Consider the following 11,781-nt stretch of genomic DNA (forward strand, 5'->3'; position numbering starts at 1 on the left):
CGGCCAGCAGCTCCGTTACCCACCACGCCTGCATGGCTGGGCAACCAGTTTAGGTGGACCTGACGGCCGGTTCTCCCCAGTTCCTGCAACCGGGCGTGGATGCCCGTGAGGAGGGAGACGTTGTCAGCCATCGGGTCCCGGTACAGCGATCGTATGGCCGGCACCGAGTCGCAGTGTACCAGGTCCGGGCCCTGCCCCACTCTAGTGCATGCCCCAGCGCCATGCTGATCGCCACCAGCTCCGCCTGGGTCGAGGAGGAGCCGTCAGGCAGCCGGTAGATGTCAGCATGGCCCGTCGTGACGAAAGCCGCTCCGACACCCCCAGTGAGGTGGTTGACGGAGCCATCTGTGTAATATGTGGCAGCGAGGGGCCGGGCCGCCTCCAACTCTCTGCTCAGGGCCTCCCGCGCGAGGCTTCGCGGTGTTAGCAGGTTCTTCCTCGCAGGCAGTGGCTTGATTGTGGCCGTGAAGGTGGCTGGTGCCCACGGGGGAGGTAAGGTGTAGCCAGGGTGGGGCAGGTTTGTGTTCATCAGGAAACACCGGTGTAGTGTCCGTCCGTGCCCCCCTATATTTGAGCGGTCCCCGATTTGTTTGTAAACAAAGCCTACCACGGAAATACACGGTGTAGTGTCCGTCCGTGCCCCCCTATATTTGAGAGGTCCCTGATTCGTTTGTAAACAAAGCCGACCACGGAAATACAGGGATGCACACTGTTTTTAATAAAAGTGAAGGGAGATGCATTTATTTAGCTGGTCGCCTGTCCGAGTGTCCCTACATGTTTTCTTAATTTATGTAACAGGGAAAACGCTACTACCAGTAAAGAAGATGAGTGGAGATATGTGTGCTTGGGTGGCTGCCTATCCTAGTGTCTCACATGTTTTCTCAATTTATATAATAGGAAAACATTACTTTCAGGAAAGGTAAGGCTGGTCGCTTATCCTAGAGTGTCGTACAAGTGTTGTACGTCTTTACTAATACAACAGGAAAACTTTACTCTTGGTAAAACGTAGGGTATAATTTAGCAATAGTGGGTCCCCCTATATTCCTTTCTCATCCACCTAGCCTTCACAGACTAATTATGTTCTCTTACCTGATGAACCCCCCATCGACCCCCAACCTAAGGTTTATTAAACAGACCCCATATAATCTAATGGAGGAGCTTCACTTCCCTTTCGACCCCCCCCCCCCTTCCATAGTATGTGTGAAACCATGTGTCTGCCTAACAAAGCTATAATAAATGAGTTAAGTAATGTGAGTTACTTGCATGTAAATATTATACGATTCCGTTAAGGGCTGTCCCTCTCTCATCCACCCCCCAGCCCCAACAAATTAATTATGTCCTCTTTCCTAGCACTCCCCCAATCGACTCCCCCCCATTAAGTTCATTAATTAAAGACCATGTAACTTCCTAATGATGGGGGGGGGGCTTTGACTGGATCACCTGAAGATCCGCCACCCCACAGGGACCACCTGAAGATCCGCCACCCCAAAGTGTCTCACCTGAAGATCCGCCACCCCAGATTGTCTCACCTGAAGATCCGCCACCCCAGATTGTCTCACCTGAAGATCCGCCACCCCCATATTCTTTCACTTGAAGATCAGCCTGACATTCAGGTGATAGGTTAGGTTAGGTTCAGTTAGGGTAGGATAGGTTAGGGTAGGTTACCTTAGGTCAATTTTGGTTTGGTTAGGTTAAGTAAGGTTAGGTTAAGTTAGGTTAAGTAAGGTTGGGTTAAGTTAGGTTAGGTTAAGTTAGGTTAGGTTAGGTTAGGTTAGGTTAGGTTATTACGATAAGTTCTCCACTCGTCACTGTGAATAATAGACTCTGGTCGAACCACTTTAGATACAATGGGAAGAAGAGTGGCAGCATCTATCAACTGAAGATCTGCCACCCCAGATTTTCTCACCTGAAGATCCGCCAACCCGAGCGCGGCGGGGGTGGCGGATCTTCAGGTGATCCCTTTGACCACCTCAATCCCCTCCCATAGGGTGTGACCGCCATATTACAAGACAAATTCTGGGGCCCTTTGAATGTCACTCACCCCTAAACATTATTTCAAGACTGCACACTCACCATCGCCCACAGCACTCATATTATTGGAGCATTTGAGGGCAGGCCATGAGGGAGGCCTCATCCACCAAGGTTTTCATTCTTCCCTTTGGGGATCTGAGGAAATCTGGGAACAGTAAAGCTGTGGGAACTGTGTCACAGTGTCCTTGTGCACCAGGCAAGCAGGTTCATACCCACCACTGGCTTAATAGCCAGACTCAGGGATGAGCACTCCACCAAGCACTGCCACTGTGTATGCTCCTTACTTTATCCTCTTCCAAGCATAAGCATTTATGGCCCATACTTCACATCTGTACGAAGCAGGAGCAACTATTCCCTCATACATTCTCATTTTGTCTATGACTCACCTCTCCCTTTATGAAGGCTCCAGAGTTAACATCAATAATTATACTATAACAAAACTTTAAGAACATAAGAACATAAGAACGTAAGGAGTCTGCAAGAGGCCGGTTGGCCTATACAAGGCAGCTCCTGTACACTCAACCCCACCTTACCTCACCATCCATGGCTTTATCTAACCTCTTCTTGAATGTATCTATGGTATTGGCACCCACAACATGGCTCCCAAGCCTGTTCCATTCGTCCACCACTCTATTAGTGAACCAATTCTTGCCTATGTCTTTGTTGAATCTGAATGTGTCTAACTTAAAACCATTGCCACGCGTCCTACCTGGCTCTTTCACTCTCAAAATTTTATTGACATCCCCTTTATTAAATCCCTTCATCCATTTATAAACTTCGATCAAGTCTCCTCGCACCCTTCGCCTTTCTAGAGAGTGTAGATTTAACTGCTTTAGCCTGTCTTCATAAGGCAAGTTCCTCACCCCCTGAATCATCTTCGTCATCCTCCTCTGTACAGATTCTAACATCTTGATATCCATTCTATAATAGGGGGACCAGAACTGAACTGCATAATCGAGATGAGGTCGAACTAGTGCTAAGTAAAGTTTGAGGATGACTTCAGCGCTCCTATTGCTCACGCTCCTTGAGATGAAACCAAGTACTCTGTTTGCCCGATTTTTAGCCAGAATGCATTGAGCCCTAGGACGGAGGCCAGCGCTCACTAGGACTCCTAAGTCTCTCTCCCGCCCAGACCTGCTTAGAGGAGTGTCATTTAAGGAGTAATTGTGTAAGGGGTTATTCCCACCTACACTCAAAATGCTACACTTCCCGACATTGAATTCCATCTGCCACTTCCTCGCCCAATCATATAGTCTGTCAAGCTCATCCTGGAGAACGGTAGCGTCGCTGTCTGATTGGATTACTCTACCGATCTTGGTATCATCTGCGAACTTACTGACATCGCTACTGATTCCTGTGTCCAAGTCATTGATGTAAATAATAAAAAGCAGAGGACCCAGCACCGACCCCTGTGGGACTCCACTCGTAACACTGCCCCATTCAGATTTACTACCATTGATTTGCACTCTCTGCTTCCTACCACTAAGCCACGCCCTGATCCAGCTCAAAACTTTCCCATCTACGCCGTGAGCCTGTAATTTTAGTAATAGCCGGTGATAAGGGACTTTGTCGAACGCTTTACTGAAATCTAGATATAATATGTCATAGTTTTCATCTCTGTCAACCGCCTCGATTACTTTAGTGTAGAAGGACAACAGGTTAGTAAGGAAAGACCTACCCTTTGTAAACCCATGTTGTGAGTCATGAATTAAATTATGCTTTTCTAGATGGTCCCGAATGCTCCTGGCTATAATCGACTCTAACATCTTTCCCACAACTGATGTTAAGCTAATTGGGCGATAGTTTGATGTGGCTGACTTGTCTCCGTTTTTGAAAATCGGCGTCACATTAGCTACTTTCCATTGATTGGGCACATACCCAGAATTTACCGACATTTTAAAGATATCGGCAAGAGGGCCACTAAGGACTTCCTTGCACTCTTTCAGAACCCTTGGGAATACTTCGTCTGGGCCCGGCGATTTGTTTTTCTTCAACCTACCAATCTCATCCTGGACTACTTGCCTAGTGATGATCACATCCCTCAACTTGTCGTTCTCGTCACCCTCATATATCTGAACTCTCTCCGGAATGGTTGTTAGATTTTCCTGCGTGAAAACTGAGAGGAAATAGTCATTCATCATTTGGCTCATATCTTCTCCATTCTCAACGAGCTCGCCCGTGTTTGTTTTCAACGGTCCAATTCTGTCCCTTGTTTTCGTCCTGTACAATTTGAAGAAGCCCTTGGGATCGCTCTTGGCCTCGTTGGCTACCCTAATCTCATAATTTCTTTTTGCAAGGCGGGTGTTCTTCTTCACCGACCTGGCTAGCTCAACATACCTACCCCTGAGGTGGATCTCTCCGTTCTTTATTTTCCTATAAATTCCTCTCTTCAAGCCTATTTCATGCTTGAGTCTGCGGGTCATCCATTTGGGGTCGTTATTTTCCTTCCTACGTGCTTGGTAAGGGATATGCTGTCTCTGACCCTCTGCAATTTCTCTAACTAAATTATTGTAGGTCATTTCTACATGGTTCCCCTGTCTTTCCGATTCCAGCCCTGAGATCTGGCCCTCATCCAGCCCTAAGGTTTCCCAATTTACCTCCTCAAGGTGTTTTCTGAGCCCCTCATAATCAGCTCTTCTAAAGTCGGGTACCAACACCGTGTTGAGTTCATGGGTCACCGCCCAGTCTAATTTAAACCTAATTTCCTTGTGATCACTGCCACCTAATTATCCCCCAACATCTAGCTCGCTGATCATATACTCGGTGTTAGTTAAGACCAAGTCCAGAATGTTGTTACCCCTGGTGGGCTCTGTTACTGTCTGCTTGAGAAAATTATCTTGTATTACTTTCAGAAAATCCTCAGACTCTAGATCACCCACCACGCCTTCCCAATCTATATTCCTATAGTTAAAATCCCCCATTATGCAGACATTTTTGCTCCTGCTGGCCCTGCCTACCTCTTGTAGTAATATATCAGTGTCCTGCCTGCTGAGGTTGGGTGGCCTGTAAAGAACCCCTAGAATTAGTTTGTCCTTCCCTTTGTGGACGTCCACCCAAACTGATTCTGAGTCGCCATTTGTTTGAATAGAGTTGTTAGCGGAACCTTTAAGTGTGTCTTTAACATAAAGTGCCACCCCCCCTCCCCTTCTTCCCTTTCTATCTTTGTGAAACATCTGGTAACCATCTATTTCATACTCAGACATGAAGTTTTTGTTGGCAGTATCTACCCATGTTTCCGTGATAGCTATAATGTCGAATATCTCGACACATGCTTTCCCCTTCAGTAGATCTATCTTGTTCCTGAGACTCCTACTGTTGGTGTAATAAGCCGTTAGCCCATCCTTTCTTTTATCCTTTCGATTTCTCCTGCGCCCCCTAGTCCCAGTCTGCGATGCACTGACAGGCCCTCCCCCCTCGCCTACTCTAAAAAATCCTGTAGGGTGCTAAGTGATCGCTCGAGGGAGTCTGCGAGAACCTCCACCCCCTGGAGTGACAGGTGCACGCCATCCTTGGCATACAAGGTGCCTTTATTGTAGAAGAGGTCCCAATTGTCAAGGAAAAGCCAACCATTTCGCTTACAGTGGGCCGCCAGCCTGCTGTTTACTGCTAAGGCTCTGGAAAGCCATCCTTCTCCCAACCCCCTCCTCGGCAAAACCCCACAAACAGCCGGCACCCCCCCGAAGTCCCTCACTTTAGCAAACGATTCCCTGAAGCGCCGAAATATCTCTTCGCTACCCACCTTACCGATGTCATTACCACCGTAACTGCAGAAGACGATTGGCTGTGTCCCCTCCCCTGCTAGAATTTCCTCCATTCTGTCAGATACGTGCTGGATGCCTGCCCCGGGTAAGCACACTCGAAGCCTATTTTCCTTATCCCTTGAACAAAAGTACCTGTCAATGAACCTGACTTGAGAGTCCCCAACCACCAGTACTTTCCTCTTATTAACTTTGTCAGTAGACGGAAGGGAAGCCGCTACAGGAGGAGGGAGGGGCGGCAGCAGGGGAGTGGGAGGAGGAGGAAGAGGAGGAAGAGGAGGAGGAGGAGGAGGAGGAGGAGGAGGAGGAGGAGGAGGAGGAGGAGGAGGACGATGAGTGGAAGAAGGAGAGAGGAAGGGGATGACGTCGAAGGGGAGGGGGAGGAGGAGGTGGCTGAGGTGGTGGCGGAGGTGGTGGGGAGGCAGGGGAGGAGAGGGAGGGATGCGGGGGAGGAGGTGGAGGCGGGGGAGGTAGTGGTAGCAGAGGAGGGGGGAGGTGATGTGGGGGAGGACAAGGAGAGAGAATGCGAGGAAGAGCAGGACGCGACGGACGGGAGGGAAGAGGTGGAGGAAAGGTGAGAGAGGGGTTATGAATGAGAGTCAGCGGCAGAAGGAAGGGAAGTATGGTGGGTGTGGAGTGGGGAGATGGCGGGTGAGGAGAGGGAGAGGAGGAGAGGATATAAGCGGTTCGAGGAGTGGCAGGGACGAGGTAGATGCAGGAGGAGGGGGAAGTGAAGGGAGAAGGCACTAGCGAGGAGGGGGAGGCAGGCAGGAGAAGGGAGGCTGCTGTATGGGGAGAAACAGGGTGGAAGGAAGGGGGTGAGGTACCCCCGCGAGTAGATGAGCAGGAACACCTGCTACACGCTGTGACTCGCTCCGCCAAATATTTCATGTCCCGCGTTAACGAGTGGATCGTGGATTCCAGGTGCTTGATTTTTCTTTCATCTTGCTCTGCCTTGATGCAGAAACGGCAAGTCTCGCTTGCCCCGTTACTTGTCCTAAAGTACTGTGGAGCTTGGCGAAGGCCACAGTTAGAACAACGTTTCAAATTTGAGGGCATATTGGCTGATCCTTCCGCGGAGCGTAGTGAGACAGAGGGTCCCGGGTGAAACAAAGGGTCCCCTGGGAATACGGCCGGCGAGCGGGGTGTCTGGTGGCCTGGAAATTTCCGTTTAACAAGGAAAATCACAGCCTGAAACAGCACCTAATATGAACACTTCCTGGAAAATGAATAGGAAAAAAAAAATACGTGTAGAACGTTTAGAAGGAGCTTGCGTGCACCACTGTGAGGTTGTGAGATGTATGGGGTTAGTACAGCGAAGGAAAGCAAGTGTGTTAGGGTGAGGGTGATGGAATGTAATGAATCAGAAATAACACTTAGCAGAGCAGAGTGTTGGGTAGTAGTAGTTGTTGCTGTTCCAGTGTTTCTCCCTCTAGCATAATAATGGCATCTCCTGCACCACTGCACCTCATCAATACTAATGGTCACATTCACCTTCATTTTCTCACAAACACACACACACACACACACACACACACGAGTCTCATAGAAGCAAGAATAACTGGTATAATATAATACAGGAGGAAGCGGTGGGCAAATGGATAAGATGGTGACCATGGGGATGGACTGGTCTGAACATGGATTTCATCCCCACCAGTGCCACCTTGAAATTCGTGTCATTTGCCGAGTGGCGTAAAAATTACTTACATGTTGCCCTGATACCCAAGCTGTAGTTGTAATGCAACAAATATGAGTTCTGGGGGGCAGCATAGGCCTCTACAGGTACTACTTAAAAAAAACCTAGCCCGCATTACAAATGGGCCTGCCCTGAACACAATCAAAGGGCAGACAAAGCCTACAGGTACACATAGGCTACAACAGAAAAGAAAACAGGCAAGGAAAATGAAAGACACATGGAAAAGGTGGAGTAGAATGAGGAACTAAAATAAATAGGACTTTTACAAACATGAGAGAAAATAGTACATTAGAATATGTAAAGAAGAAAGAAAGAAAAATGAAATGGACGTAATAAGGAAGTGCAAAGACGAACCAAAATTGTTCTACAGGCATGTTAATGGTAAATTAGGGAAACCTGAAGGTATAACAAAGCTGAGTGAAAGAAGAAATTTATGAAGATTTGAAGATGGCGGAGGAAATGAACAAGTGTTGAAGAGATGTGACAAATTTAGGATAGCTTCATTCCTGTATATTACAACTAGATAAATAAATAAATAGAAAAACACACAAAAATAAATAAATAACTGCAATGTGTTTCCCTTCATCCAATTTGCATTTTACTCTATTAGAAAACACTCCAATGATGCATTTCTCATCTAAGCTTTAATTGGTCATACTCTCCTGATCTTGACATCCATTTTTTTTTCTGGATATCAAGTGAGAGAACCAACACATGCAATCACAGGTAACTTTTTTATAGCACATGTACACTGTATGAGAGTAAGTAACTAAAATACTTTCCTTTAAAAAAAACATCAGGATCAAATCAGACTCCAATTTTTTTTAATAAATATATAAATAATGAGAAGTTACACAAAATATAAACTTCTTTTAATATGTATCAAAGCATGTAAATACACTGGTAATAATAGACTCCACTATCTGCTGTCAATGTAAAACAGTAAAAAATAATTTACAAAATACATACAAAATCCTTTTAATACAAAATGTATGCACAAATAAATGTTAAATATATAACAGTAAAGTACGTATAAATAAATAAATAAGATACAAACTACACTTTGGTATTCTCCTTTATAAATAAATATTATACATACAAATAATGTGAAAGTTTAGCTCTTCTGGACATGGTACTTGTGATGAGGAGGAAACTATGAGTAAATTTACAAGTGTAGCGATGAAGTGTGTGCAGGGGGTTGAGATTAATGTAATGCTGAAAGGCGAGTTACTTGGGGGAGGTGCCTTGCCATGGATGATGTGAAGAGGATTGAAAAAGAGAGTGTCTGAAGAGCAAACTGAAATGGTAAATTCTAATATCAAATGGAAAATACCTGTGGTGAGAACCTGAGGGCAGACATAACAGCACCCCTGTGCTGCACATTTTCAATAAGGTGGAACCCGTGGACCATGAAGGAGAGGGAGAGGTCTCCAACTACATCTATTTATTTCTGTGAATGTATAAATGTACCATTATAAAGTATATGTTTATTTAAGTCCTATTAAACATATGCCTAAGATGCGTAGTACATGCTTTCATATTAATCTTATTTGCTCGTTAATTGTAATCACACAAAATGCCTTTTAAGCAATTTATTTGCAGTGTACAGTACTCCTTCCCTCATCATGGTTAGTGCCTTCCAGACCCACCTGTGATAGGTGAAAATCCGTGAAGTAGAAATTACATATTTATTTATTTAAATATAATTTTTTTGCTATCCAGTGCAATATTCTATTTTCTGCAATCATTAATCTAGAAAGACGATGCAGATTCTATCCTAACCTCCACCTTATTACTCAACGTTACAACCCTCTTGGCATTTTTATTGAAAGAAGCAGCTGCCGTCGATCTTATGTTCTTCTCGTCCTTCTTAATATAACATACCGTAGATTCATTGAGGCCAAAGTGGCACCCTACAGCCATGTACGATCTCCATTCATTAAGCATGTCCAGAAGTTTCACCATTTTGATGATGGTTAGAGTCTTCCTTGATTGCTTGGATTCAGGTTCAGAAAACATAGAAACCCTTGCCTGCACCACTAATGGGCCTGCCCTAAACATAAGCCTACAGATGCACACGGGCTGCAGCATAAAAAAAACTTGGGTGGCATTGCAGGGAGGTAAATAAAGTTCAAACGTTAATGTAAAACACAGCACAACACCACATAGAGACACTCCACGCAGCAAGATGTAAAGCTAGCTGAAATGGATGGGTTGAGGTGCGGGATGTTTCTACATTGGGCAACAGCACTACAGATGCTGCTGTCACTGAGCCATGCAGCATCCAAGATACAGAATACCATGCTCTGAGCTGCCTCCCAACCATCAGCCAATAGCATGCTGAGTATGATCTCACTTGGGCAGAAGCAGCTGCAGTTTTATTCCGTTTCCCATATGCTAGCGTCTCATTTTGTTTTTAGTACAAGACCACTATGCTACTATAGTTTTATAAAAATTTTGATTTAATATTTTTTAATAATGTAGATATACAATTTTCTTTACTTTAACTTACTTTTTATAACTTTATATTCTAATGTTATTTTAACCATATTTTGCTTAAAAATAATTAGAATATTGAATGGTAAAAATTTTATATTTCTCAAAAATACTGCAATATAGCGAAAAGTCAACAATCTAAAATTAGATATGTATGATTTGAAAACCCACGATATAGTGAAGCCACAAAAAGTGAACCGTGACATAGTGAGGGAGCACTGTACTTTTTTTTTTTACCTTAAATACAGGACTGAAACAACTATATTCATGGTAGTTGCCTTTTCCATTCTTAAATATACTCAATATGATGGAAAAATACTACCAAACATGAACTCAATTGACTTCAATTTGAATGAAACTGGGTTAATATTTTATGTGACAGTTTATAGGCATAAACAAGTTACCTGCAACGGCTGCAGTGGAAAGATGTATCGCCAGCTACTGGTGATGCCACTCCCTGGCAGCTGAGGTGATACCATTCATAGCAGGTATCACAGGCAATCATCGGTAGCTGAGGATCGTTCGGCAGCCGGCAGACACAATGGACGGGTTCCACCTCTTTAAGGACTGTCCCCTTGCTTTTTCTGTGGGGAGCTGTTACTGGAGGAGGGGACATCTTACCAGCTTTCAGGCATCCTACCAGCCAGGCATAAAGACCATTCTGGTCCCAAGCACACTCTTCAGGCTTCCACTGTGCACAAAGTGCATAAGCATTAGCGATAGCATACAAGCCACATGCTTCGCCGCCCCTCTGTTGTTGCACATCAAGCCATTCCAAAGTTATGGCATCACTAGAGGTGTGAAGCATCCACCCAAGCTGTCCAATGAATTTTTGGCGGTGGGGTCCAGTGAAATTACCAAACAATGAATCATAGATCTTAATTTTACTTTTAGCTGAACAATGAACATTACTAACTGATAGCCAATGATTTCCTTTTACATTAAGAATTTGGACAAATTTACGAGTGGGGGTTCCAACATTATTGTGCCCCACTGCCTCAAACACTGCACAGCTCTGTAGGCCATCAACCTCGGGAAACTGATGTTTGAGGAGTGCCTGGCAATGATTCATGTGGTCATCGTCAAGCCAACCTTTCTTCTCCAGAACTTGAATCATTGCCTCTAATTGCCTGTTCTGTAGGCTGGCTGGCACAGGGGGGAGACATATGGCTGTTCTCTTAGCCTTTGGCTTGTGTCCTATCAAAATGATGTCTTCCTCCCTCTGTGGATGTCCTGAGTCTTGCTGGTGTGAGGCCCTAGCGTGGACAGGCGTGGCAATGGCGTGTTTCCTCTGGCAAGCTTGTTCATTCTGATACAGGTCAGGGTCTGTATCAGTGGAACTGTCATTTACTAGCTCTTCTGCATGCCTGTGAAGTGCGCCAAACTTCACAGGCTTCAGCTGCTCGTAAGCGACATTCTTTGCCAGAGGAACATCGTCATGTCCAGTCCTGGTGGCGGCCAGCTTCACAGTGTCCCTCTCCGTTATTTCCAGAATTCTGCAAAGTGAAATATTCATTACCTTAAGTTATTATATATATATATATATATATATATATATATATATATATATATATATATATATATATATATATATATATATATATATATATATATATATATATATATATATATATATATATATATATATATATATATATATATATATATATATATATATATATATATATATATATATATATATGTGTGTGTCTGTGTGTGTATTAAGTTCATCAGTTAAAGGGAGAACTGATAGCTCATTTTAAGAATCTTTGAAAGTTATACCATTTTTTTATTTTAAAA

The sequence above is a fragment of the Eriocheir sinensis genome, unplaced genomic scaffold (assembly GCF_024679095.1).
Source record: "Eriocheir sinensis breed Jianghai 21 unplaced genomic scaffold, ASM2467909v1 Scaffold3, whole genome shotgun sequence".
Taxonomy (NCBI): domain Eukaryota; kingdom Metazoa; phylum Arthropoda; class Malacostraca; order Decapoda; family Varunidae; genus Eriocheir; species Eriocheir sinensis.